This window comes from Bubalus bubalis, chromosome 7 (genome assembly GCF_019923935.1).
Source record: "Bubalus bubalis isolate 160015118507 breed Murrah chromosome 7, NDDB_SH_1, whole genome shotgun sequence".
NCBI lineage: Eukaryota > Metazoa > Chordata > Mammalia > Artiodactyla > Bovidae > Bubalus > Bubalus bubalis.
The window spans coordinates 56227733-56255583 of NC_059163.1; the positions used below are offsets into that span (position 1 = coordinate 56227733).

The 27851-nt window shown below is 42.6% G+C and overlaps 1 long non-coding RNA gene across 1 annotated transcript in view; it reads right to left on the minus strand.

Annotated features, from left to right (window-relative positions):
• Positions 1 to 6595: 6595 nt before the first annotated feature.
• Positions 6596 to 27851, minus strand: part of LOC123334431 — a 119720-nt gene continuing 98464 nt past the window's right edge. The window contains exon 3 of the long non-coding RNA XR_006552269.2: positions 6596 to 6772. This is a non-coding gene — a long non-coding RNA (uncharacterized LOC123334431). The remainder of the gene's footprint in view (positions 6773 to 27851) is intronic.

Genomic DNA, 27851 nt, shown 5'->3' on the forward strand with positions numbered 1-27851 from the left:
ATTTGGATGATGAGGATGCCTACATTCACTTCCACAGCCATCTTCCCTCTTCCTGACAAGACTGTGACCTCCCAAGCCAAGGACTTGGGTTTTGTTTACCTATATATCTCCAGACATCAACTCGATATCTGGCACCCAGTAAATGGGTAATGGATGAACGGACAGATAAGTGGATGTTTCAATTGCAATATTACTAAATGTCCATTTCCCTAGACTCTACCAGTGGACACTCAGCCTCATTCTGCTCTCATACATAGCCAAGAATATGATTTTTCTGTCTGGCTCATGGTGTGACGGTAATGGAAAAAGAGAAGGAAGTTCTTGAAAGGCTATCTTGAGAGTGCCAGACATTAAATAAATACAAGTGATTTAACAATTGTAGATGACTGAGTAGAAAATAGAAGCAGAATCCTAGCTGCATTATATTCACTCTTGACCTTTGTTTTTGTACTTGATTCAATTTACAGTGAGGTAGATTCTTCCAGGAAGAATTCCCCTCTTTCAGAAAGGAAAAACCAACAGGGTTCTTTTCCAATGCGTGTGTGCTCAGTTGCTCAGTTGTGTCTGACTCTTTGTGACCCCACAGACTGTAGCCCTCCAGGCTCCTCTGTCCATGGGATTTCCCAAGCAAGAAGGCTGGGGTGCATTGCCATTTCCTCCCTCATCCTTTCCCTGTTAGGAAAATTTCTCTTTGCATTATCAGTGTCCCAAAAGAGAATTATGTTTGCTCTCTGCTCAGGATTGTTTCTGTAGCCACCTACATGTTTAAGGTTCTGTTAATTAGGCCTGTAAATCAATAACCATGAAGCCACAGGTCACACTGCGCTCTGTATCAACTGAGTATTTATAAACAAAAATAAAAAGATCCCCTAAGGGTTTATTGGGTTTAGAAAAAAATATTCTGTAGCCTTAATTATAAGTAGTAACCTTTACTACCTATTATATGAGCTAAGAATCCAAGCACCAGTTACCAGGAATCAATATGTACTCAAATTGATCCATCAATATGCATGATCATTTATTCCCTTCAAGGTTATCTCAGTTCCTTCAGGGCAGATGCTCATTTTCTCCATTATAGCCTTGCCTTTTAGGTTAGATGAGACAAGAGGAAGGAAGAAGCCTTTCATACAAGGATATCATCTTGTGCATCTGCAGCCCTGGGAGTCGGGCAATGATGCCAGTAAGAGCGGTAGGAGTACATAGCCAGTATCTCCACTTGTTTTTCTGGTTTATCCATGGAATTTGTTCTCCTAAACACATCCTCCCCAGGATCTCCTCAGATAGCATCAAGGTCACCAATCGCACGGGTAAGGTAAGAGCATAACCATCTTAACCTATTTTGTATTGGAGCTCAGCACTTATGCACATAATAAATGTTCATTGTGTGAATAAAACATGCTTTGTGGAGAGACAGTCTGGGTTCAAAATGAACCTGTGCTTCTTACTAAATTCATGTTGTTTAATTTTCCACAGAAGTTTCTGTTTGTGGGTCCCAGCTCTGGTAAGCTGTGATTCTCCGTATGTGTCTATCTCTCCAGCTTGGGGTACAGTGCCCTGTGATCCCACTGCTCTGACACACCTAAGAAGAAGAGTTGTTAATTTCCAGTTTTTTTCATTTTTCGCTTGTTAGGATGGAGTGGTGACATCTCAGCTCCTCCATGCCAAACAGGAAACTGGAAGTTGGAGGCATGATTCTTACTTCATAAATCTGGACAGGCAAGAAACATCCCATTACTTTATATTTATTTATATTTATTAAATATAAATATATATAATGCTTATTACTGCCAATGCAGGAGATGCAGATTCAAATCCTGGGTGGGGAAGATCCCCTGGAGAAGGAAATGGCAACCCACTCTAGTCATCTTGCCTGGAGAATCCCATGGACAGAGGAGCCTGGAGGTCTAGCAACAACAACATGCCAGACACTTTCAAGTGCCTTATAATCATAAACTCATTTTCTTTTCAAAAGAGCCCTAAAAACCTTCAAAGGGAGGTTTTAATATCATCTTCATTTCATAGGTGAAAAAACCAAGAGGACACAGGGTTCTGGCCCCAGACTCTATGCAGGCACCCCTTTTAAAACTCAATTTAATTTGGTCTAAGCCCTCACGCTCCTAAACTGGAGGTTCCTGTTGCTGCTTGAGTGGTAGGGAGTCATATTCTGAGTAGATGGTGGGCTGAGGTAGGTGGGGGTAGGCGTGAGGGGAGGGAGGGTACCTGAGCTGTCCCTGAAGAGCTCCTGTCTGAGTCTAACTCCCCAGGGATGAGTAGCTCTGCTGATGTGCATCCCCAGGTAGGCCCGGAGTTTGTTAAGGACTCTTGGAGGTGGTATGAACATAAAATCATTTCATTTCTTCCCATAATTTCTCCAACTGTGCTACTATTTCAAATCACCTTCCTTGTTTCTCCATCTCTCCTGGGTAAATTTTTATAACTTACAGTCCTTTTTTATTATTAAAGTCCAGTTCAATGCGGGGTTTATCTCAAAGGTACTTTAAATCCCACTTCTTGCCCTTTCTTCAAGCGCAGGCAGCAGGGTGCTGGCCTGAGGTCGTGCGGAAACATTTCCAGCCTCCTCCCCTCATGACTGGCTTCTCGGGTGGCATCATGATGACATTGTAGGGAGCCTTCCAGACCTCAGTCTGGTCTGCTCTGGCTTTATCTGGCAGTCTCCTTACAGATGATGGAAGTGGTTTTCTTGGGGTGCTTTCTATTCAGCTTCATTCCAGCTCCTGTCTCCAGAACTATCTCAAAGAGGCAGTCCTGATTCCTGGCCCCACCAGGAATCCACCCCTTCAGCCAGTTCTCTGAGTAAAGACATTGCCTGGCCAGACCCAGAAGCTCCCAGGGTCCCTCCCCTAACTTCCTGCCCCTTCCTGGGGTCTGTGGGGAACACTTTGGTCCTGCTCCATTTCCTCCATATCCTCTAGAGCAGCAATCCCCAACCTTTTTGGCACCATGGACCAGTTTCATGGAAGACAACTTTTGGATAGGAGGGGTGGGGTGGAGGGATAGTTTCTAGATTATTCAAGCACATTACATTTATATGCACTTTGTTTCTATTATTATTACATCAGCTCCACCTCAGACCACCAGGCGTTAGATCCCAGAGCTGGGGACCCCTACCCTAGAGGCCTTTGGGATGTGCACAATATGGCCTTCATCCTTCACTTCCAAGATTTACTCATGACTTTCCTACTTCATAAAGAATGTGGGACTAATTTCCATGTTTGAACACAACCCCCACCTTCAGGTTATCCTGAGGGATCCTTCAACTCACCTAATTCTGCCCCACTAGAAGCTCCAGGGCTGGAATGATAGCTCAGTTGGGCAGCGAGATGCCTTCTTTTCTTTGGTACAGACACTCCCAATCTCTACAGAGTCTCTTGAAGCCCACTGCCTCCAGTTAGGCTTGAAGGTGCGGGAAGGCCCCCTCTTTCCTCTCCTACAGAGAAGAGAGGAAATCTTCCAGTGGCCAAGACCACACTCTGCAGATGGAAGAATGTGGCCACTCTCTCTCACCTCCACCCCATGCTCGATTCTGGGGAGGTGGTTGGTGGCTCAGTGCGTCATGGTGCTGGTGCCACCCCTAGCCCCGGGGAAAGCGTGGGGCACCTAGATTGTTGGCAGCTTGCTTTAGCACGTGCATGCATGCTCAGTCTCATCCGATTCTTTGCGACCCCATGGACTGTAGCCCACCTGGCGGCTCCTCTGTCCACGGGATTCTCCAGGCAAGAATACTGGAATGGGTTGCCATTTCCTACTCCAGGGGATCTTCCCGCCCCAGGGACTGAACCCGTGTCTTTTTGTCTCCTACAGTGGCAGGCAGATTCTTTACCACGGTGCTACCTGGCTGTACTTAGTTCCTCTAGAAACTGGAGGAAAAAAATGAAATGGAAATTGAGTTTTCTACCACCACTTTCAGATGCTTTCCCAAGGTTACTCTTCCCGATAATCCTATGCACACTAGACATAGGAAATAAGTGAAGCCAGCAACTTGCCCCTGTTTTCAGACACCAGTCTGTCTCTGAAGTCTCTATCTTTCTAGCATAACCTGGCTTGTTGTGAGGTGAACTCCGAAAGCCAAAGAAATCCACGAGGGAATGGACTTAATCACAGGATATTTCTTATATGATCAATTGCTGTTGCTGTTAAGCTTCAGTGTTGATGTTAAACATATTATGCCTGTGTCTTTTATCTCCCAAACTATACTTTTTCTGAAATCAGGAACTTATTGATCTTCCCCAGCCCCATGGCATTTAGAACAATGCCTGATGAATGCACATGAAAAGTTCTACAGTGCTTGTTTAATGAAGTAATGAAAGATTCAAAAACAAAAAACACTGTACCCAAATATCCAGACTCCATGACCTTATCTCAATAATGGCACAGTGTGAGTAGCAAGTATTCAATAAACTTCATGGAATGGAATAAGGTGCATAGAGTCTCCTGTGTGTGGCAGGTTTATGTTGACGATGAGTCTCCAAGGACACAGGTACTGATTTCACTGAGAAACAGAATTTGAAGATTAGGACCTAGGAACAAACCAGATACAGCTGTGACATAAATGAAATCAAACCCTATTTGTAAATCTTCTCCAGGCCAACCTGATTCTTCCCAACAATTTTAAATGAAACTATTAGTTTTACACTAAGCAAAATAATGCTTCTTAAAGCATGTGTTCTAATCTGACTGCAACTCAATCATTTCAAATTTTCTTAGTCTCTTACCCAGAATGATTATAAAATAATGAGACTGATATTTATGTGTGGCCTGTAGAATCAGTTTTGTTGTTTTATAGCTGCATATATTTGCGAAAGATCTTTCTGTAGAATTTGAAGCCATGGCATGTGATCGATATCCAATCAGTTTCTACAGAATATGATGATGAATTTGAGACCACTAGGGTCTGGAATGGTTTGATGCCCCAAAAGTCAATAAACCTCATTCATTCATTCAACAAACACCTACTGCACGCTTACTGGTCACTAGGCATAGAAACATACAGACAACAGATGCAGTTTCTCTCCTGAAGATGCCAGAATTACTGGGAACTCAGATGGGTGGGGAGCCTGCCTAGAGAGGCAGTGGTTAAGTCACAGCAGAGACAAGTAGGGCTGTCCCAGGAGCATGCAGGCTGGGACCTACTCCAGGTTTGGGGGTGTCAGGAGAGGCTTTCTGGAAGAGGTGATGGATGAGGAGTGTTTTGAGGGAAGAAGAATTTGCAAGATAAAGAAAGGGACAAAGTGTACCCAGGCAGAGGAGAAAAACATAGGAGAAGACACAGGTAAAGCTGTGATAGAAATGAATCAAATCCTATTCGTAAATCTTCTCCTGGCCAGCCTGATTTCAGTGTGAACTATGAGGACATGCTGTTCCCCCTGGAATCCAGGCAGAGTGAGAGGGAAATTTTCAAGCAAGTAGCATCCATTGCTTATGTCAGGAGTAAAAGCAAGGATCGTATTGCATTCTTGGCACTTAAAAAAAAAAAAAAAAAACAGTGTGTATCTATAATAGGGGAAGATCCCCTCGAGAAGGAAATGGCAACCCACTCCACTATTCTTGCCTGGGGAAATCCCATGGACAGAGGAGCCTGGTGAGCTACAGTCCATGGAGTTGCAAAGAGTCAGCCACAATTTAGTGACTAAAAAACAAAAATCTATACTAGACATATTAAAAAATCCAGGTTTGAACTGTGAGTAAGACAGGTGCACAGACCATGTATCATCCCAGGAACCATAAAAACAGAAGTGGGGGATGTTCCCAGAGTGTTTTGTTCCTGCTCCTCCCACCAGAAGCACTTGGGGATCAGGCAAGTACCACCACGGCCATCCGGCTCACCAGCTCCCGAGGGCTCTGCGCATGGCTCTGGGCCCACCCTCAGCCCTTGGCACCCGGGGCAGGCAGCTCCACCCCCGCCATGATCCCCCTGTGCCCACATGCACCTGTTCTTGTCCACGTAGATCTCAGGAAGCTAAAGCCTGGGTCTGGGAGGTCTTGTGTCACCTTTCCCAGCACCCAGCCTCAGGGCTGGGTGTGAGCAGAGAAGTTAGGGGCTCAGGCAGGAAGCCCAGGACAACCCACTTAATCTTGACACCAAGGGTCCCGCAACCTCGGTGCCCAAGCTTGGGAGGCAAGCTCAGTCATAGGTTTGCTTTCTAGGGGGAGGTAAAAGACACCACTCCATCTGAGTGTCTGACAGCACAGAGAATTCAGGTTACGTCTGTTCTGAAAGGATCTGGAGACTGGGAGAACTAGCAGAGTCTCTGGGCAAGAGGGTGACAATTTTCTAAGTCCAGGCTGTGCATTTAGGATGGAATAGGATCCCGGTCAGAACATGGGCAGTAGGATCCAGCCCTGATGGGGAAAGAACTGACAGCTCCCCATCAAGGGTTCAGGGCATAACTGGAGTGTCAGAGGTCAGAGGGTGATTCAGCGTGAGAACCCTCCTGACAGCTTCCTTCTCTTGCATGAGTCTGTGTCAAGGTCATAGGTACAATCTCTGCTGACAGGCTGCCTCCATCTCCAAGTTGCCACAAGCTCTGATTTCCCTTTATTGATGAGTTACACACAAAAAGGACTTGAAGAATGCCTTTTATTGCACCATTATGCAAATCAGTGTCAACATTAGGTGCCCATACGTTGGTAAAGTTCTCTTGGCCATTGAGCAGGGCTGGGGAAGGAAGCCAGTCTTACAGCAGTTGGTACACCATTCACAAGCAGCCAGCCAGATGCAATGAAACCCAAACACTGGTACTTGGCCCCAAGTCTGGAAACATATGAATAAACAGGTCCACCTAAGTTAGAAGCAGAGAAGGCCATGGCACCCCACTCCAGCACTCTTGCCTGGAAAATCCCATGGATGGAGGAGCCTGATAGGCTACAGTCCATGGGGTCACTAAGAGCTGGACACAACTGAGCGACGTCACTTTCACTTTTCACTTTCATGCACTGGAGAAGGAAATGGCAACACATTCCAGTATTCTTGCCTGGAGAATCCCAGGGACGGGGGAGCCTGGTGGGCTGCCATCTATGGGGTCGCACAGGGAGGCCTGGCGTGCTGCGATTCATGGGGTCACAAAGAGTCGGACACAACAGAAGTGACTTAGCAGCAGCAGCAGCAAGTTAGAGGGCCATTTAACTCTTTTCCATCCCCACCCCCACTGAGCTAGCTCACTTAGCGTCAGATGTGAAATCCAGGGTGAGTTCAGTTCAGTTCAGTCACTCAGTCGTGTCCGACTCTTTGCGACCCCATGAATCACAGCACTCCAGACCTCCCTGTCCATCACCCGCTCCCGGAGTTCACCCAAACTCATGTCCATCGAGTTGGTGATGCCATCCAGCCATCTCAACCTCTGTCGTCCCCTTCTCCTCCTGCCCCCAATCCCTCCCAGCATCAGAGTCTTTTCCAATCCAGGGTCAGGGGTAGAATTTTAAGAGAAACCTGTAGATTATGGTTAATGGAGGGGAAACTAGATTTAAAATATAGCTAGTCTATGAATACGTCTTCTAATTGTCAGACATGTATAATTTAAGTGAGGGATTCAGTTCTCAATGATGCTTAGTCAAAACAGGAATTCCATTCTGTTAGACATATGCTCAATGAGGCAGTATGTTGTTGCTGTTGTTTAGTCATTAAGTCGTGTCCAACTCTTTGCGACCTCATGGACGGTAGCCCACCAGGCTCCTCTGTCCATGGGATTTCCTAGGCAAGAATACCGGCCTGGGTTGCCATTTCCTTCTCCAGGGGCTCTTCCTGACCCAGGGATGGAACTCGTGGCTCCCACCATGTATCCTGCATTGCAGACAGATTCTTTACCACTGAGCCACCAGGGAAGCCCATAATGCAGTATATACAATTATAAACACAACATACATTAGTTCTATCTTTTGCTGGGAACCTCATTAGCTGCTAAATGTTAGCTGCTATAGTGAAAGTTGCTCAGTCGTGTGCAACTCTTTGCGACCCCATGGATATACAGTCAATGGAATTCTCCAGCCCAGAACCCTGTAGTGGGTAGGCTGTCCCTTCTCCAGGGGATCTTTCCAACCCAGGGATCGAACCTAGGGCTCCTGCATTGCAGGCACCGCAGGAATCTCATTAAACTGAACTCAATAGAATTCCTGTATTTGTAGGTACAAGCTTACAGTGGCACAGTAAACAGTGACTATTTTTGTTGTTTGTTTCTTTTTAAAATTTTAACTGGAGGATAATTACTTTACAATATTGTGATGATTTTTGCCATACATCAACATGAATTGGCCGTAGGCATACATGTGTCTCCTTCCTGCTGGAACCCCTTCCTCTTCCCTCCCCACCCCATCCTTCCAGGCTGTCACAGAGCACCAGCTTTGGGTTCCCTCAACAGTAAGCATGAAGTCACATGTTTTGTGTACCCCAGTGTACACCAGATCAGACTTTACTGTATCTGATACATCTTGTGCCAATCAAGTCTGGCAGCTCCAGAGGTGCCCTGCAAATCTGCCACCAACACAGCAAAATGGCTTGCAAAACAAGGGCTCCAGTGATAAAACTCATAACTTACTACATGCAATATGAATAATTTGATTACACAATTATATAGCTCAATACAAATAGCAGCCTTCTAAAAAATGCATTTGTATTCCTGTTTTTTATGCCTTCATTTCAGATTCATTGTTTATATTTTTGTAGATTTTTGATAAATATGATGAAGTGGTGAAAGCCAAAAACTCATTTTAAAAATTTGTTGTAATTGTCTATCCTTTTAAATATTATAATTTGTAGTGATTTATTTTCTCATTGTAAATACTCACTCTCATGCCTAAATTTATATATATAATTTTGTATTCTTTCTTTTAAAGAGAAACACCCCTATTGGATAAGCTTCAGATTCCATAAAACCGGATCTGACCCTACTAGTTAATCACTGTGATGTTAACTTGTCATGCCCAATTTGCTTACTCATGTCTATAAATATTAAATGAGTTCTTACATGTGCCAACCACTGTATAAAATATTCAGAAAATTTTATTTGTTTTTCAGGACTAATCCTTTATAGAAAACTATTAGAATATCTTCCTGGTATATCTGAAAAATAATAGAAATATCTTAAATTCAGTACATTAGAGATTTTTTTTAAATGTGTGGATTCCTTGGAAACACTTGTAGCTATAAGAAAATATAAGGTAGAATTCTATGGAGTTTGTGTTTTCTTCAAAGGTGAAATTTTCAAGGTCATATATGCTAAATCTGCTTTTTTACAAATCAGTTGTATTTATTTTGGTCACACCATGTGGCTTGTGGGTTCCAAGTTTCCCCACCAGGGAACGAACCCAGCCATTGGCAGTGAAGTGTGGAGTTCTAACCACTGGACACACCAGGAAATTCCCAAATTGTTTTTAATTTTGTTGATCATGTATAACAGCCTTAAATTCTCTTGAAAAAGTAGATGAACAAAATTCTGGGATTGTGCAATAGTTAAATATTACATTTTTTAAGAAAGGAACACATATACTTTCCTAGCACAACCTGTAATGGTCAAATATAACTTCCATGCAAAAGGAATTTTAATTAGAAGTTTGACTGCATTTACATGACATGCAATAATATTTAACAGTGGCAATACACAGAGTAAATGGGCTTCCCAGGTGGTGCTAGTGGTAAATAACCCAGTGTGTCCCTTGCCAATGCTAGGGACACAAGAGACACAAGTTCAATCCCTGGGTCAGAAAGAGGAAGATCCCCTGGAGAAGGGCATGGCAACCCACTCCAGTATTCTTGCCTGGAGAATCCCATGGACAGAGGAGCCTGGTGGGTTCAGTCCATGGGGTCATAAAGAGTAGGACACGACTGAAGCAACAGTGCATAGCACAGCACACGGCACATAGAGTAAATAAAATATGTTTCTTTTTTACAGGGCTTCCCTGGTGGCTCAGACAGTAAAGAATCCGCCTACAATACGAGAGACCTGGGTTCAATCCTTGGGTTGGGAAGATCCCCTAGAGGAGGGCATGGCAACCCACTCTTACAGTGGTTCCCGGAGAATCCCCATGGACAGAGGAGCCTGGTGGGCTCAGTCCATGGGGTAACAAAGAGTAGGACATGACTGAGTGACAAAGCACAGCTCACAATGCAGCTTTCACACAATATTTCTATCTCACTCTCTATGTTTTGCTGGGCCCTTAGCCCTATGATTCGTCTTTTTCGCTAGTGCATTTCTCACGCCTGGTCTGGTGCCTGGCATGTAGCACACACTCAATAAATATTTGTTGGACAAATGAATGAGCCATTTCATAACTTTCCATTCAGGAAATAGGAGTGTTTTCCACCCTCCCAGCCAGAAACCTTTGCTTGTTCCAAAACACTAACTACCAGATCTTTTAAACTATTTGTTTCTTTCTTCCTGCCTAAAATCAGATTTAGAAGCATTATCCCAACACGGGGTGCCTGGATAATGTATGTACTTTATGATGTTTTTTTACCCTCTGTCAATATTCAATTCGGAAATGACAGCCTTACAGTTTTGTAAGCATCCAGGCAATTTGTCCCTTCAAATTTGTGAATTTCAGCAGGCCTCATAATGCAGTATGATATGTTCTGATTGTGAAATTTCAGCCATACATATAATGATGGAAGCGATCAATTGCTTTAACAATGCCTAATAGCTCTTTCCTGGTGCTCAGGAGTTTCTAGCTGAAGTACTTAGAGTTTGATTATAGTAAGTGATTATTACCTTAACAAGAATCATCTTATGTCTGCAATGGTTTTCTTTCTGACAAGGAAAAAAGGTCCTGTTAATCTTCAAATCATCCACACTTCATTTTTCTTCCATTTCCATCCACTGCGACTCCTTCTTAGCTTCATCCTTTCTGATCCAGAACATTCATATGGTGACCATATTTACAACAAGCCCCAAGTCTGAATTCATGTTCCGACAAATCGTGCTTTTTATTTGTGAATTTATTTTTAGAAAGCCTCAAAAATTAGAAAAATTAAATTTTGTATGTTATACATTTAACCAATCACCTTTTATTGACAAAAGTTAATGTACATGAGAATGAATACAAAATTCTGCAAAAAATTACAGATGGGTTAATACAACTTTTGTCATTTTCATAATCCCTGTTGAAGCTGATAACAGGATTTCACATTTTTATGTTCATTTGTAGAATTCGACTTGGAAGTTAAAATTTATACTTTATTTTTTCAAACATCTCTTGGGAAGTCTGAGTAATTCATTTGGTTTATCAGGAGAGATTTTATATCAATTACTTTAGTAATTCCCAAGTTGTTATTAAAAATGACCTGATGAACTGGAGTCATAAAGGGTGGTGTGAAACTTTGAAGCATTGTTTTCCATGAAAATACTTCTGGAAGAATTTTGTTTTCTTCTGCTCCTACTTAGCAAATAAGTATTCAAGTAATTAAAGATAAGGATCTCATTTTGAAAAGTCTTCATAATAATAGAAAATAAAATATCCTAGAAACTAGTCCATGCTTTCTTCAGATCATTCTTTTTAACAAGTTTCTGTTGTTTCTCCAAATAATGTAAAATTGTTAAAGGCTTTTTTTGTATAGGTTGATAAGTTAACTCCTGTTCCCTTATCAGTTTCACTAAATCCACATCACAATGAATATTTAACATTACTAGTAATTTTCTTATGAAATTCTTTTATTTTTAGAATTAAACCATTAACATTTATCTTTCTCTTCAATTCTTATTAAAATGCAGAAATTCACATGGGGAAATATTCTGTCCCTCCATTTTGAAAAAAGTGTCACAGAAAATTGCAATGGTATTGTTTTGATTTAGGATCTTTGGAAAATGTCTTGACAATGGAAGTCTTTCGACTGATAAAAACTAAGCCTGTAATGGTTGAAACATTATTAGTATTCTGAGAACAGGCATCTGTATCAGAAATCTTATGTTTGAATAGGACCAAATTTGTCTTTGATAAAATCACAGGGTTATTTCAGTATCTTCACTCATATTATAGAAACGTAACAAATTTTGAATAATTTTACAATAATGTCTACATCAATTGAGAAAATCTGATGAATTATTAATACAATTGTTGCAAATGTGTGCCATGCAACTGATCCTTACTGATATTCTGATATTGGTATTATTGGAAAAGAATCTCAAAGCTGGCCTTAGGAATATTGGATGACATGATGACAAGCTAATCAACAAGCCTGAGGTTTAGACTAGAGGGAAGATGGTCATTTAATTTGCCACTTCAGTCACCTGACAGGAGGTGACCTTCAAGAACTTTCATACCAATTCCAGAATTTTCACTGAAATATCTTATTAGTTATTTGTACACCATGAATAACATCAGCATATTCCAGAGTCATTTTAAAATTATTACTATATGCTGGAGAAGTAGCATAGGATAGTAGCTGAGAGAACAGATTGTGGAATGAAATAGCTAGGGTTCAAATCCCAGGGCAGCTACTTACTAAGCAGGAGATATTCGTCAAGTTACTACTTAATTGTCCTCTGTGTCTCTGGTTCCTTATCAAGGATGATAATAATAATATATCTTCAAAGGGTTATGATCCAAATAAATTAAAATTGTGCCATGCTTAGAACAGTCCCTGTAAGCACCATATAAGTACCCAGTAAGCACTATATTTCTTGAGAAATTTGTATGCAGGTCAGGAAGCAACAGTTAGAACTGGACATGGAACAACAGACTGGTTCCAAATAGGAAAAGGAGTACGTCAAGGCTGTATATTGTCACCCTGCTTATTTAACTTATATGCAGAGTACATCATGAGAAGTGCTGGGCTGGAAGAAGCACAAGCTGGAATCAAGATTGCCGGGAGAAATATCAATAACCTCAGATATGCAGATGACACCACCCTTATGGCAGAAAGTGAAGAGGAACTCAAAAGCCTCTTGATGAAGGTGAAAGAGGAGAGTGAAAAAGTTGGCTTAAAACTCAACATTCAGAAAACGAAGATCATGGCATCTGGTCCCATCACTTCATGGGAAATAGATGGGGAAACAGTGGAAACAGTGTCAGACTTTATTTTTTGGGGGCTCCAAAATCACTGCAGATGGTGACTGCAGCCATGAAATTAAAAGACGCTTACTCCTTGGAAGGAAAGTTATGATTAACCTAGATAGCATATTCAAAAGCAGAGACATTACTTTGCCAATAAAGGTCCATCTAGTCAAGGCTATGGTTTTTCCTGTGGTCATGTATGGATGTGAGAGTTGGACTGTGAAGGAGGCTGAGTGCCAAAGAATTGATGCTTTTGAACTGTGGTGTTGGAGAAGACTCTTGAGAGTCCCTTGGACTGCAAGGAGATCCAACCAGTCCATTCTGAAGGAGATCAGCCCTGGGATTTCTTTGGAAGGAATGATGCTAAAGCCGAAACTCCAGTACTTTGGCCACCTCATGTGAAGAGTTGACTCATTGGAGAAGACTCTGATGCTGGGAGGGATGGGGGCAAGAGGAGAAGGGGACGACAGAGGATGAGATGGCTGGATGGCATCACTGACTTGATGGACATGAGTCTGAGTGAACTCCGGGAGTTGGTGATGGACAGGGAGGCCTGGTGTGCCCCGATTCATGGGGTCGCAAAGAGTCGGACACAACTGAGCGACTAAACTGAACTAAACTGAAGCACTATATAAACATTTGATAAGTACATTTGTGGCTAAAACAGGATATGATGATTTTAAGATCTAATATTTCACACAGTACTATTACAGGTTTGTTTTTTTTTTGAGCTTCTGCTCCAAGAATGTTTTTCACATCCTTAATCTTTTTCTTTGTGCAGACGAAAATTTGGATCTGAACAATATGAAAATTAGCCTAGATGTACAACCCAAATAATCTGAAACAATAGTGCCTGGTGATGTGGAAAAGCAAATGATTGCTTCTTATGCCATAAATTCCATTGCAGCAGAATTACATTTACAGTGACATTTAAAAGCATGCTGATCTTTGATTGACTATGTGAAGTTGCAGCAGCCTCATAGAGGATTTGACTGGGCACTTGAACAGAAAAATACAAAGATGCTTCAGTTTGAATGAATAAGCACAAAGGAGACACATTCAACACATTCATAAAGCAACTGAGAGATATGGGGCTGGGGGTGTGGGTAGCCCCGGCTTCCCTGTGTCCTCACAGGGGGCCTGAACTCAGGGTAGTGACTGATGGTCTGTTCAGGCTTAGATCTTTCAAACTCACAGGAAGAACCTCTGAGAGAAAGGATCTAGTGTCTTATACCCCAGCAGGTGACCCTTAAACTCCAGCTTTGCTTCCATATATTACAAAGCCATACCTTCTGGATCCAGCATCTGGTTTTGGGAACCATTTCTTAGTAGGCTACAGGGCTATCTTAACTCCATTTTACAGATTATATCAGGGATGGTCAACTATGGCCTACAAGCCAAATCCAACCAGCTGCCTATTTCTTGAGTTTTGTTTCTTCAGCCCACAAAAATCATTTTTACTTTTTTTAAGGGTTTAAAAAATAATCGAAAAAATTATTTTGTGACAGAATATCAGAAACATTATTTTCTGATATTCACACTTCAGTGTGCATTTGTTGCTTTATTTGCCCAGATATGGTACACAGAATTCTAAGACAGCCCCCAATATTCCCACTCTCTAGTATATACATGCCCTGTGAAATCTCTCCTCCTCTCAAGTGTGGGTTTGAAGAGGAAAATTTAAAAATTTGCACCCAGCTAGAAATAACCTCATGCTGGTTATGCTTCTGCAATTCTGCAAGCTGCTTACAAAGTCATGTAAGTTACATAGTTTGGGTGGGAGGCTGGGGGGAAGGACAGAAACTTAAAACAATGCTAGGAGCTGAAACTTACCTCACTCACCCTTGTCAATTACCCAGTCCCTGAAATCTGGCTTAATCACTTTAGTTTGTGTAAAGGTCTGGCATCCCCCCTGCTGTGTCCATGCCTGAAATCCCTAGTGTGAATTAGCCTATTAACAGCACTACCCACTAACGTCTGGTGTCATGCACTGTTTATAAAAACTCTGTAATTCCTTTGTTTAGGGCTAAGAGCTACAAGTGTTAACTACTGTGGGCCGGCGGTGTAATAAACCTGAGTTCTCCAACTCCCCCAGTGTGGTGCTTGGTTTCCCAAGGGACCGACTTCTGCAACATTCTGGACCTGTGACTATGATGCAATATCATTCCTATAGATCATGTTACCTTAAATAGCAAAGATAAAAAAATTTTGCAGATGTAATGAAAGCCTTTAATCGGTTGATTGCAAGGTAACTAAGAACACCCTGGGTGGGCCTATCCCAATTAGGTGAACATTTTTAAATGGCTTAGGCTTTTCCTGAGCCTCTTGCTGAAATGAGTTAGATGAGATAGATGATATCTTGTCTATCATTAGTAAGCTGCCATGAGTTAGACAGCTGCAAGCAAATGAATTCTGCCAACACACACTTGAGAGAGGATCCAAAGCCTCAGATGAGACTGCAGCCACTACCAACACCCTGATGGTATCCTTGTGAGACCAGGAGCAGAGGACCCAGCAAGCTGATTCCTGACCTATGGAAACTAAATGATAATAAATGTCTGCTGTTTTAAGCCACTAAGTTTGTGGTAATTTATTACACAGTAATAAAACAATACAACAGTCATGCTTTTTTTCTTGCGGGCGGAGGAGGGGTGGGGTGGGGTGGCGGGAAGCTGCATCACCCGGCATGTGGAATCTTAAATTCCCTGACCAGGCATCAAACCCACACACCCTGCAGCAGAAGCGCAGTCTTAACCACCTGATCACCAGGGAAAACCCCAGTCATGCTCATTTTTTAAGTACTGTCCAAGGCTACCTTAGGCTCTTAGCAATGGAGAGACTGCTATAGCCCACAAAACATTGAATATTTATTTAAAAAAAAAAAAAAGTTTATAAAACCCTGGGTTGTATCATTATGACCCAGCATCACACATCCCAACCATACTGCAACTAGATAAAAGGGAAGGGTCTGTGGATGCATGCAGTGGGGTAAAGACTGGAGAAATAACAGATGTCTTGCTATAAGTAGTTTATCAGTTTAGATATAAAAACTTACATGTGGATTGTTTAAGAAATCATATTCTTTCAAATAGTCTCATGATAGGGCTCCTTTTCCCCTAGTCCCTGTACTCCTCTGGAAACAAACCAGAATTTTATAATTAAGTGATCTTGAGCTTCAAACAACTTTAAACTACAGACAAAATAACTATGCTCGATTATACAAGAAATGCTCAATATTGTTATCACCTTTCATTGCAAACAACCTTGCCTGGCAGCTATAATTACCCTGGTGCTGTTTGGGTGAGTTTTACATGCAGAGGCACATAGCATCCTCGCAGCTCCCACATAGCCATGACCGGAGGAGCCCGCTTGGGCACAGTTTCCCAAGTCACCACAGTGTCTCTTCCACCTGTGCCCTTTCATGCCACCTTAAGGAATGTCCACTCTCTGCCTGCTAGGTAAGGTAGTCAGTGGTAAATAGGACAGAGGGGGCTACTGGCACATGCCTACAATCTCCTAAGGAAGATATGCATAGACTAGGACAGTAAAAATGAAAGTGATACTGACCAGGGTTCTTGTCGTTCCCCAATCAATAGAAATTAACTGTAGCGTCGGGGCAAGAAATTCAGGCAAGGTTAATTGGAGCTTCTGCACTGGCTGAAGAAGAAAGCCAAAACAAGTAACAAGTTGGAGGGGAGCTGCGAGCTTGTTCCTTACCTGGGGTAAGGGTCAGGGTGTGTCCAGGGACTGGTGGCTTAGGTGGTTTGCCCACCCTTTGGTGGTGTTCAGTGCAGGGGGTCACACAGAGTACACTGCTTTTGCTCCCAACACCCTGTTTTTGCTCCTGGCTTTTCAGAAGTGGCAGTTGGGCTTTTTGTCTTTGTATCTTTTGGTCCAGAATTTCCCCAACTGAGCATGCACACAGTTATTTTTAGTCCCTTACAGTTTCTTTGTATTTTGTAGCTGGAGGAGGGGTGTGTCCAGGTGCAAGCTTTGCAGCACTGCACCAAAGGGTCCCAGGTCCCAGGCCTGTCTCAAAAGAAAAAATAGAAGTATTTATTCTAAATATATGTATGTACAGGAACATACAGGCTTCCCTGGAGGCTCAGTGGTAAAGAATCTGTCTCTCAATGCAGGAGATGCAGGTTCTATCCCTGGGTCAGTAAGATCCCCTGGAGAAGGAAATGGCAATCCACTCCAGTATTCATGCCTAGGAAGTCCCATTGACAAAGAAGCCCAGCAGGCTCCAGTCCATGGGATCACAAAACAACTGAGACTAAGCAACAACAACAACATAGGAACATACATCCAGGATCCTAATTTAGTTGGTATCCTGGAAGTCTTCTCTAAGAAGTGCTGTCCAAACTGTGACCTAAGAATCTAGAAGAACTATAAACAAGGCTGTTCCTAATTCAGTGAAAACCTCACAGCCTCAGTCATGCCTTAGAATCATCTGGGAGAGTCTGTCTAAAATCCTGATGCCAAACCTGCACAACAGACAAAACAGAATCTCAGGGGACTTCCCTGGCAGTCCAGTGATTAGGTTTCACCTTCTGATGCAGGGGGTGCAGATTCCATCCCTGGTCAGGGAGCTAGGATCTCATATGCCTGGTGGCCAAAAAACCAAAACATAAAAAAGAAGCAATACTGAAACAAATTCAATAAAGATTTAAAAAATGGTCCACATCAAAAACTCTTCAAAAAAAAAACACAGAATTTCAGGGCTGGGGCAGGTCAAAGTACATATTTTTGAGCTTCTTAGGTGATTCCAATCAACACCCAAAGTTGACAACCAGTCAACTGGTTGTCTATACCCATCTCTTCCTGAAGGAGTGTTCCCTTTGCCAAGCTAAAGCAAAGTCTTCCTAAGCATTCTTTTAAATTCCACCCCCACCCCACACACACTTTCTCAGGAAATCTATTGATGATCTCATCTCTTTATTCAACATCACTCTCACTATTAGCATTTAATCATTTTCAGTCTCACCAATATTTTCTTAATTCTCCTGATCCCGCACCCCCCGCTTCTGCTACCAACCTGTCTCCTCTTTGCAGCCATACTTCCTCAAAAACTTTTCCCCACTGTTTGTCTAAACCCACTGACTCTTTCCTGGTGGGACTTCCTGGTGGCTTAGACGATAAAGAGTCTGTCTGCAATGCGGGAGGCCCAGGTTTGATCCCTGGGTCAGGAAGATCCCCTGGAGAAGGAAATGGCAACCCACCCCAGTATTCTTGCCTGGAAAATCCCATCAGTAAAGGAGCCTGGAGGGTTACAGTCACAGGGGACGCAAAGAGTCAGGCACGACTGAGGGACTAATACACGGACTCTTCAGTGAACACAGACTTGATGTCAGCCTTCATGTCTTGCTGAGATTATCAGTAACCTTCTGGTCACTAAACACAATGAATCTTTTCAATTCTTATCTTACAAGAAGATCTCTCAGCAGTATCTGCCATAAATGGGCGCTCCCAATCCCATGTTCTGGCACTAGTCTCTCCCCTTGGAATTTTCTGGGGCTTTAGGCTGGATCTTTTTTCTTTTTCTTACTCCACCCTCTTCTGAAGATTTTTTCTAATGGTGACCTCACTTCCCCCAGTGGCAACTAATACCATCCCTATTCTGCTGAATTTTTAAAGTTCTAGACTAGAGTTTGTCAAATTATGATCTCTGCAGAGGTTTAAAGTTCAGATTCCATAGCTTAACTCCAGACCTACCAAAGTAGAATCTCTAAGACCAGGACCCAGGAATCTGAATTTTAACAGTCTCCTTCAGATGATCCTTATCCAGTCAAGTCTGAGACTCACAGTTCCAGATCTGTGTATCCAAATGCCTATAGGATATTTCCACTTGGACATTTCAGGGGTATCTTAAATACATCAAATGTGTGATGGGCGTTCTTAATGTCCATGAACGTCTATATGTCCTTCTTCCTGGGCACATAGAAGACAACACGTTATAGCCCTCTTTGCAGATAGGGAAAGTCATATGACTATCTCTGCACAATGGACTGTGAATGCAAGTGAATGTCACTTTCAGTCTGAGGCAGTGAATGCCCGCTCTCTCTTCCACTGCATCAGCAATCTAGAAGTCACCTGGAAATCTGGAAGTTGTGGGAGAGACCACAGAGCCACAAGATGAAAATGAGTGGCTTTCTTTCCCTGCTTGAAGAGGAGCTGCTCCAGCAAGCTGCCAAAGGCACAACAGACATTGTGTGAGCACGAATTAAAACTTTGTTGAGGTGAGTCCCTGCGATTTTGTGAGTAATTTATTATAGGGGCATAACTTAGCTTGTCCAATATGGAAGTTGTCTGATGTCTCTTTTTCTTTCCATTTCCAACCTGCTCCTCTTTCTAGTGTTCTCTCTCCACCCAACTGATGAGGCTAGAAACTCAGGGCTAGCAGTGAGTAGATATGCTTATCTATTTTTCATGTGTTCTTAGAAAAGAGGAGTCCTGCACTGTACACTCCTGTAGGGAGAAGCATTGGAGGACTCTTCCACTCGTTTCTCCACCATCTCCTAGAAGGCGAATGGGAAGAATGAATCGCCTACCTTGCTAGAGTCACTGAATCACTTTTACTGTCACTTATTTTACATGTCCTGATACTGTACGTTAAACCTAATCTAGTTCTCAGCGCTGGGCTTAGTTGACACAGGGCCGAGAGGGAAGGAAGAAAGAAATGATGGTGTTCCTAAATCTATAATACAGACACCACACTGTCTTGTTTTCCTCTGTATTTGCAGCACACAGCATATGGAAGACATAAATATTTGTTGATTCATCGACCAACTTCATTTAATTGCTATTTGCTGAGATACTAGAATTTCCATGATACTTTAACTATTTATGAGAAAACAGTATAAGACTGTCACATTTTAAAAGTTGGGTCATCTAGGCCCCAGGCTACCTTTACCCCCAGTGTTTCACTGAGCACAACTTAATTTTTCAGGCACATGAGAAGTAAAACTTGGCTCACAATATCCTTCCTGCTTCCTATCTCCTTTTTTTTCCATTTTTTAGGCTGATTTTCCATGATCGGGGTGGTTAACAGCACAATCAGTGCCTGTCTTTGTCTAATGTCACTGGGTATTGCTATGTTTGTGAAGTTTTCTGAATCTTATTATGTGGTGCATTATTTCTTTGCTCTTATCTTTTAAGAATTTAAATTAAACTAAAAGCTGACCTTGCAGCATTTTCCTCCTTGTTTTAAATTCCCTTCATTTTGATTTTGTAGGGTCCTGCAGAGCAATAATTGCACACTTACCTATTTCAATTACTTATTAAAACATTTCATGATAGTCCACAAGGTGTCAGGCACTGGGGGCTAGATGTGGGGGAAAAAATGGTGAAAAGAAACAAATGCAGCACCTGCCATGAAAGAATTTACAGTCAAGTTGGGGCAGTAGACAGATTAATTAATTTATTGCACTAATGAAAGCAAAATTAGAGCGATAAGAGCTTTGGAAAGAAAATATGATTCTACATCAGCATTTTAACAAAGTCATCTGACAGAGACTGGAAGCCACCAGAAAAGGCTTCCTGAGGAAGATATAAAGGAGAGAGAAAGTACAAACAGAGGTGCCAGAGGAAGTAGAAATGGGGGTGTGGGGGGAAAGGGCATCACAGCCAAGGCTTAGCGAGGAACTGACCATCTGAGGAACAGAACAAAGGTGAGCGGCTGACCCACAGAGAAGCAGGAACTCAACACAGGAAAGGCCCAGGGGCAATGGAGTGAGGAAATGACCAGCGACATATTTTCAAGGGATTTCTTGGGTTTCACGGTGAAAAATAGATGGCCAAGGGCTGTGGCTAGTGAATACGGGGAGGCCAAGTTAGGAGGTCTATCCATCTTTTTTGACAAAGATGAGGATAAATTGACCTAAGGGGTGTCAGCGGAGAAGGAAAGAAGTGATCGATTGGAAAAATATTTGGAAGGTAAAATAATCAATAACCTTTGAATAACACTTACTATGTGCCTGGCACTGTTCTAAGCATTCTGCAGCTGCACTGCCCCTTCCAGGAGCCTCCAGCCATGCAGGGCTATTAAGCATGTGGAAGAGGCCAGTCCAAACTGAATGTGCTGTAGGTATGCAATACACACCAGATTCCAAAGACTCAGAACAAAAAATAATGAATATAAAATACCTCACTAATAGTTATATATTAATTTCATGTGGAAACGGTAACATTTTTGATATACTGTTGTTCAGTCGCTAAGTTGTGTTCGACTCTTTGCAACCCCATGGACCGCAGCATGCCAGGCTTCCCTGTCCTTCACCATCTCCCAGAGCTTGCTCAAACTCATGTCCATTGAGTAAGTGATGCCATCCCACCATCTCATCCTCTGACACCCCCTTCTCTTGCCCTTAATCTTTCCTAGCATCAGGATCTTTTCCAATAAATCGACTCTTTACATTAGGTGGCCAAAATATTGGAAGCTTCAGCATTAGTCCTTCCAATGGATACTCAGGGATGATTTCCTTTAGGATTGACTAGCTTTATCCCCTTGCTGTCCAAGGGACTCTCAAGAGTTTTCTCCACACCACAATTCAAAAGCATCAATTCTTTGGTGCTCATCCTTCTTTAAGTTCCAACTCTTGGGTTAAGTAAAATATACTATTTCAATTAATTTTACCTGTTGCTTTCCACTACAAGCAGCAATGAAGACCCAGTCAACCAAAAATAAAATAAATAAATAAGTGTTTAAAAAGAACTTACAGCATTGTTGCCAGGACTAAATGCGATAATATACATCAATTTAGAACAGTATTTGACATACAGTAAGCCCTTAGCAGACTTAGCAGCAAGCCATTATTATTATTAAATGGACTTATATTTGTACTAAATATTTTGCTTTATATTTTTAATTTGTTTTGTTTTATTCTTTATTTACCTTTTGCCTCTTATTTTACTTCTTAGCTTATGCTACTTGTTAAGTTTAAAGTTAGGTGTAGTTTGGCTGTAAATAAAGAGTTAGAATGCTCATTTGAAGTCTGTACAAAAATATGCTAGAACTTTTCTTACTGTCCTAGAATTGGAGCTAAGGCCCGATACACCACATTGTAAGCATGGTCACTGTAAGTAGGGGTGGTCTCCTTTCTCCAAGGCTTACAAGAATTGGCAAGAAGTATCTTTGGACTGGCTCTATCACCAACTGCCTCCATTTACATCACCCCAGTCAATATAAAGAGGTGACCTTAAGAATGAGGAGGTGGCATTAGGGGGAGTGTGGTAAGACAGTTCCCTCCATTCATCCCAACAAAGGCCTCAAGAGATGCACTGGTTGAGAAAAGCGTACCTAAAGGAAGAACTGACCAACCTTTCATCACCTAGTTAGATGACTGCTTAGCTAGGAGACTTGTGATTTGGCTCCAGTGCTTGTGATCATGAAAAAAAGAATTATGAAAATGTGACATGGCAGGGTAGGAGAGGCAGGCATGAGACGGTCAGGGGAGAGGAAGCCAAGACTTTGAGTTTTTGGAGGTGAAAGGTACAGGGGGTGGAGCCTGTAATGCTGGAGAGTTAGCTCCTGGAGCAGAGACTGGGGACCCTCACAGCATGAAGGACAATGAGGTGCACACATCAGGGAAATGCAATGGAATACCACCAGCCAGGCTCTGCTGTACGATGTGCTGTATCTTGAAAGTGAGAAAGTTTTAGTTGCTTAGTCTTTGCGACCCCATAAACTGCAGCCTGCCAGGCTCCTCTGTCCATGGGATTTTGCCAGGAAAGAACACTGGAGTGGGTAGGCATTCCCTTCTTCAGGGGATCTTCCCGACCCAGGGTTGAACTTGGATCTCCCACATCGCAGGCAGATTCTTTACTGTCTGAGCCACCAGGAAAGCCCAGAATCTTGAAAGGATTTGCTAATGCTTAGGGAACTGCTTGGGCATGAGCCCTTGGTCAATAGACAATGACAAATGACTACCATCCAAATCACCACCATTCCTACATGGACATTGAGCAGGAAGAGTGCTGACGGCCAACTGAGAGGCGGATGAAACTTGCCCAGAATGGCAGGGAGGTATTTGAACTTTTCCTCCCCTTGCTCCCAGCACCTTAGAGAAGCGAGTTCTTAGAAGGAGGAGGAGATGTCCAAGAGCACGATCAACTCCCCTCCATAAATACACACACACAGACACATACCATGGTTATCACATCCATACACACTTACAGCTTTACACATACAATGAGATACACTTAAACAAGTTTACACATTCTTGTGCAGGTACACATACTACAAGAGAGGGAAGGGCACAGATCTGAATCACATGCAAGGCTGACTTTTTTTTCAAAGAACAGCCCTGCATGCATGTGTGCTAAGTTGTTTCAGTCCTGTCTGATTCTTTGTGACCCCATGGACTGTAGCCCGCCAGGCTCCTTTGTCCATGGGATTCTCTAGGCAAGAATACTGGAGTGGGTTGCCATGCCCTCCTCCAGGGCGTTTTCCTGACCCAGGGATTGAACTTGTGTCTGTTATGTCTCCTGCACTGGCAGGTAGGTTCTTTACCACTAGCAGCCACCTGGGAAGCGAGTCTTCAATAATACAACTGGAGCTATTCTAATAATCAAAAGTGGATGACAAGTTATGGAGTCAGACTGAGAAGTCCTGTGGGAGACAATACTGAACAGGAAAAGGAGATTCCAAATACATAGTTGAGAGCATCCGATGAACCAGGTTAAGGGAGAACTGAATAACTGAACTGCTCTCATTGTCTCCATGGGCACAACAATGGTGTGGGAACAGAGAGCCTCATCCTTTGCTGACATTAGGAGTTAAGAGTTCAATCACCCAACAGATATTTAAGAAGCACCTAGTATCATAGCCCAGAGAAGGCAATGGCACCCCACTCCAGTACTCTTGCCTGGAAAATCCCATGGATGGAGGAGCCTGGTAGGCTGCAGTCCATGGGGTTGCTAAGAGTCAGACACGACTGGGCGACTTCACTTTCACTTTTCTCTTTCATGCATTGGAGGAGGAAATGGCAACCCACTCCAGTGCTCTTGCCTGGAGAATCCCAGGGACGGTGGGGCCTGGTGGGCTGCCATCTATGGGGTCGCACAGAGTCGGTCACTACTGAAGTGACTTAGCAGCAGCAGCAGTATCATAGCACAGGATTCAGCGTAGATGAAGAAAGGATTAGGACCTGGCTCCAATCTTCAAGGGGCTGAAGGAGACTGTTAAAAGATCTTGGCAGGGACTGAGGTGACTCTAAATCCCACCCAAAGTGAGTGGTCTAGTGTGGATCTTCACTCTCCAACTGTCTAATCACCTTTAATCTTTTCAGAATTCTAAGATCACTCCCTACTCTAAATTATTTGATGTTACACAGGTATCAGTAAGTCAAACAGCTTTCCCAATGATATTCTCTGCATTATGAATTACAACTTCTTTGCAGTCTCACAAGGTTTTCAAGAACAACCTGCTTCCCTCGTTTTCCTTCATCTTTGTTTCTCTCCCTGCTCCCTGTCTGGTAAAGACAAACAGGACAGGCATCAGGATGGGAGAGGAGAAGAATGTATCTAGACATCCATTTTAAGTTCCACTTAAAAAAACAAAACAAAACTGGATTGAGATCTCCACACTACCTCCTGGTGGTTTGAAATTATTCATGTAAACATGCTGATGATTTTCTAGTGGAATTGGCCCAAGGGAACCTGAGAGAATCAAAGCAAAGGCTAATTTTTAGTAAACCAATGACTTTTCATACTATCAAATTTCAAGCACTTCAGCCTGGCACAGTCAAAAGGCATCCATAAACCCACATTTGAAATCTCTGAAGGTAATTCCATTATCCTCACTAGAATCTTGATACATTAGCAACTTTATTCTGAGATATGGGTTCCTCCGTGACAAGTGATTTTTAATGATATGTCCCAAGGGAGGAGCTAAGATGGCGGAGGAATAGGACGGGGAGAACACTTTCTCCCCCACAAATTCATCAAAAGATCATTTAAACGCCAAGTAAATTGCACAAAACAACTTCTGAATGCCGGCAGAGGACATCAGGCACCCAGAAAAGCAACCCATTGTCTTCAAAAGGAGGTAGGAAAAAATATAAAAGACAAAAAAAGAGACAAAAGAGGGAGGGACGGAGCTCTGTCTCAGGAAGGGAGTCTTAAAAAGAGAGCAGTTTCCAAACACCAGGAAACATTCTCACTGCCGAGTCTGTGCCAAGCCTTCGAAGCACAGAGGGCAACATAACAGGGAGGAAAAATAAATAAACAATTAAAACCCACAGATTACGAGCCCTACAGTAACTCCCCCAGCGGAGAAGCAGCACAGACGCCTGCATCCGCCATTAGCAAGCAGGTGCTGGGCAGGGAGGCGCGGCGCGGGCTGCATCGCTTACAGTAAGGATCTGGCCTGAATACCCCGAGCGCTACCTGAGTGAAATAATTTGGGCTAGCAAACCAGACTGTGGGATGTCTACCACGCGAAAAGCCAGCCCTAACCTAAGACACCGCCAGGCCAGCGCACAGAACAAAGGCCTGTACAGAGATAGCCGGCTGCAGACCGTCCCCCTCCGGTGACAGGCAGCCAGAGCCGGAAGGGGGCAATCACAGCCCCAGAGAGACATTATCTACAAAACTGTAAACAGGCTTCTTTGCTAACTAAAACTTATCGGGGTTCTGGACAGTCAACATCCGCCTGAGAAGGTGCGCCAGTTGTACACCCAGATAACCGAGCGGCAGGGAGGCGATAAGTCGCAGCAATCACACTCGCCAAACACCTCATCGTTGAAAGACAAGTATATGTCTTGTCTTTCTTGTCTGAGCTGCTCGGACCTGGGAAGGGCACAAAACGCAGACCCAACCGAGTCTGTGCCTCTGAGGACTACCCGAGTGCCTGAACCTGAGCGGCTTAGACCTGGGAGGTGCAAGCAGCCCAGGGCCGGCCGCGGATGGTTCCCGGCAGAGCAACCTAGAGCCTGTGCAGTGTGGGCAGGGAGGCTAGACGCGCCATGAGCAGGGGAAGGCCCAGTGTGGCTGAGGCACTGCGAGCACATGCCAGTCTTATTTATTTGCAGCGTCCCTCCTTCCCCACAGCACGACTGAACAAGTGAGCCTTAAAAAAAAAAAAAAAGGTGTCCACCACCGCCCCCTTTGTATCAGGGCGGAAATCAGACACTGAAGAGACCAGCAAACAGAAGAAGTTATAACAGAGGGAACCGCCTTGGAAGCCACAGGCAATAGATTAAAACCCTGTGGTTAGTACCGACTACATAGGAAGGGGCCTATAGGCTGAGGAATATAAGCTGGAACAAGTAACTAGCCGAAAATAAACTGAACCCACAATACCCACAACAACATCAGAGAAAGTCCTATATATTTTTTTTACTATTTTTACGATCATTCTTTCTTTTTTTTTAAATTTTTTTAAAAATTTTAAGTCCTCTATTACTCCTTTAATTTTCACTTTTATAACCTACTATTACTTTGCAAAAAAAAAAGACCCTTTTTTTTAAAAAAAAGCAAACTTCATATATATATATATTTTTATAACTTTTGTGACCTTGTTTTTTTTTTTTCTTCTTTTCTTTAACATTGTATTTTTGAAATTCCAAACTCTGCTCTAGATTTTTAATTTTAGCTTTTTGGTATTTGTTATCAATTTTGTACCTATATTTTTTTATATAACTTTTGTGACTTTTTTTTTCTCTCTTTATTTCTCTTCATGTTTTCTTTAACATTGTATTCCTGAAATTCCAAACTCTACTCTAGATTTTTAATTTATGCTTTTTGGTATTTGTTATCAATTTTGTACCTATATCTTCTTTATAATTTTTGCGACTTTGTTTGTTTTTGCTTTTTTCGCTCTCTTTTTCTTCTTCTTTTCTTTAACATTATATTTTTGAAATTCCAAACTCTACTCTAGATTTTTTTAACTTTTGCTTTTTGGTATTTGTTATCAATTTTGTACCTATATTTTCTTTATAATTTTTGTGGCTTTGCTTTTGTTTTTGTGTCTTTTTTCTTTTTTCTTTTTCTCTCTTTCTTTTTCTTCTTCTTTTCTTTAACATTGTATTTTTGAAATTCCAAACTCTACTCTAGATTTTTAATTTTTGCTTTTAGGTATTTGTTACCAATTTTGTACCTTTAAGAACCCAATCTTCAGTACCCATTTTTTACTAGGGAGTGAGATTACTGGCTTGACTGCTCTCTCCCCCTTCAGACTCTCCTTTTTTTCCACCAGGTCGCCTGTGTCTCGTCCCTAACCCTTCTCTACTCTACCCAACTCTGTGAATTTCTGTGTGTTCCAGACGGTGGAGAACACTTAGGGAACTGATTACTGACTGGATCTGTCTCTCTCCTTTTCATCCCCTCCTTTTATCCTCCTGGCCACCTCTGTCTCCTTCCTCCCTCTTCTCTTCTCTGTATAACTCCGTGAACATCTCTGAGCGGTCCAGTTGTGGAGTGCACATAAGGAAGTGATTACTGGTTAGCCCGCTCTCTCCTCTATTGATTCCACCTCATCTCATTCGGGTCACCTCTAACTCCCTCCTCCCTCTTCTCTTCTCCATGTAACGCTGTGAACTTCTCTTGGTAACCCTCACGGTGGAAAAACTTTTCATCTTTAACCTAGATGTTTTATCAATGGTGCTGTATAGAAGGAGAAGTTTTGAGACTCCTGTAAAAATAAGACCGATAACTGGAAGCAGGAGGCTTAAGTCCAAACCCTGACTCCAGGGAACATTAATTGACAGGAGCTCATCAAATGCCTCCATACCTACACTGAAACCAAGCACCACACAAGGGCCAACAAGTTCCAGGGCAAGACATACCAAGCAAATTCTCCAGCAACACAGGAACACAGCCCTGAACTCCAATATACAGGCTTCCCAAAGTCA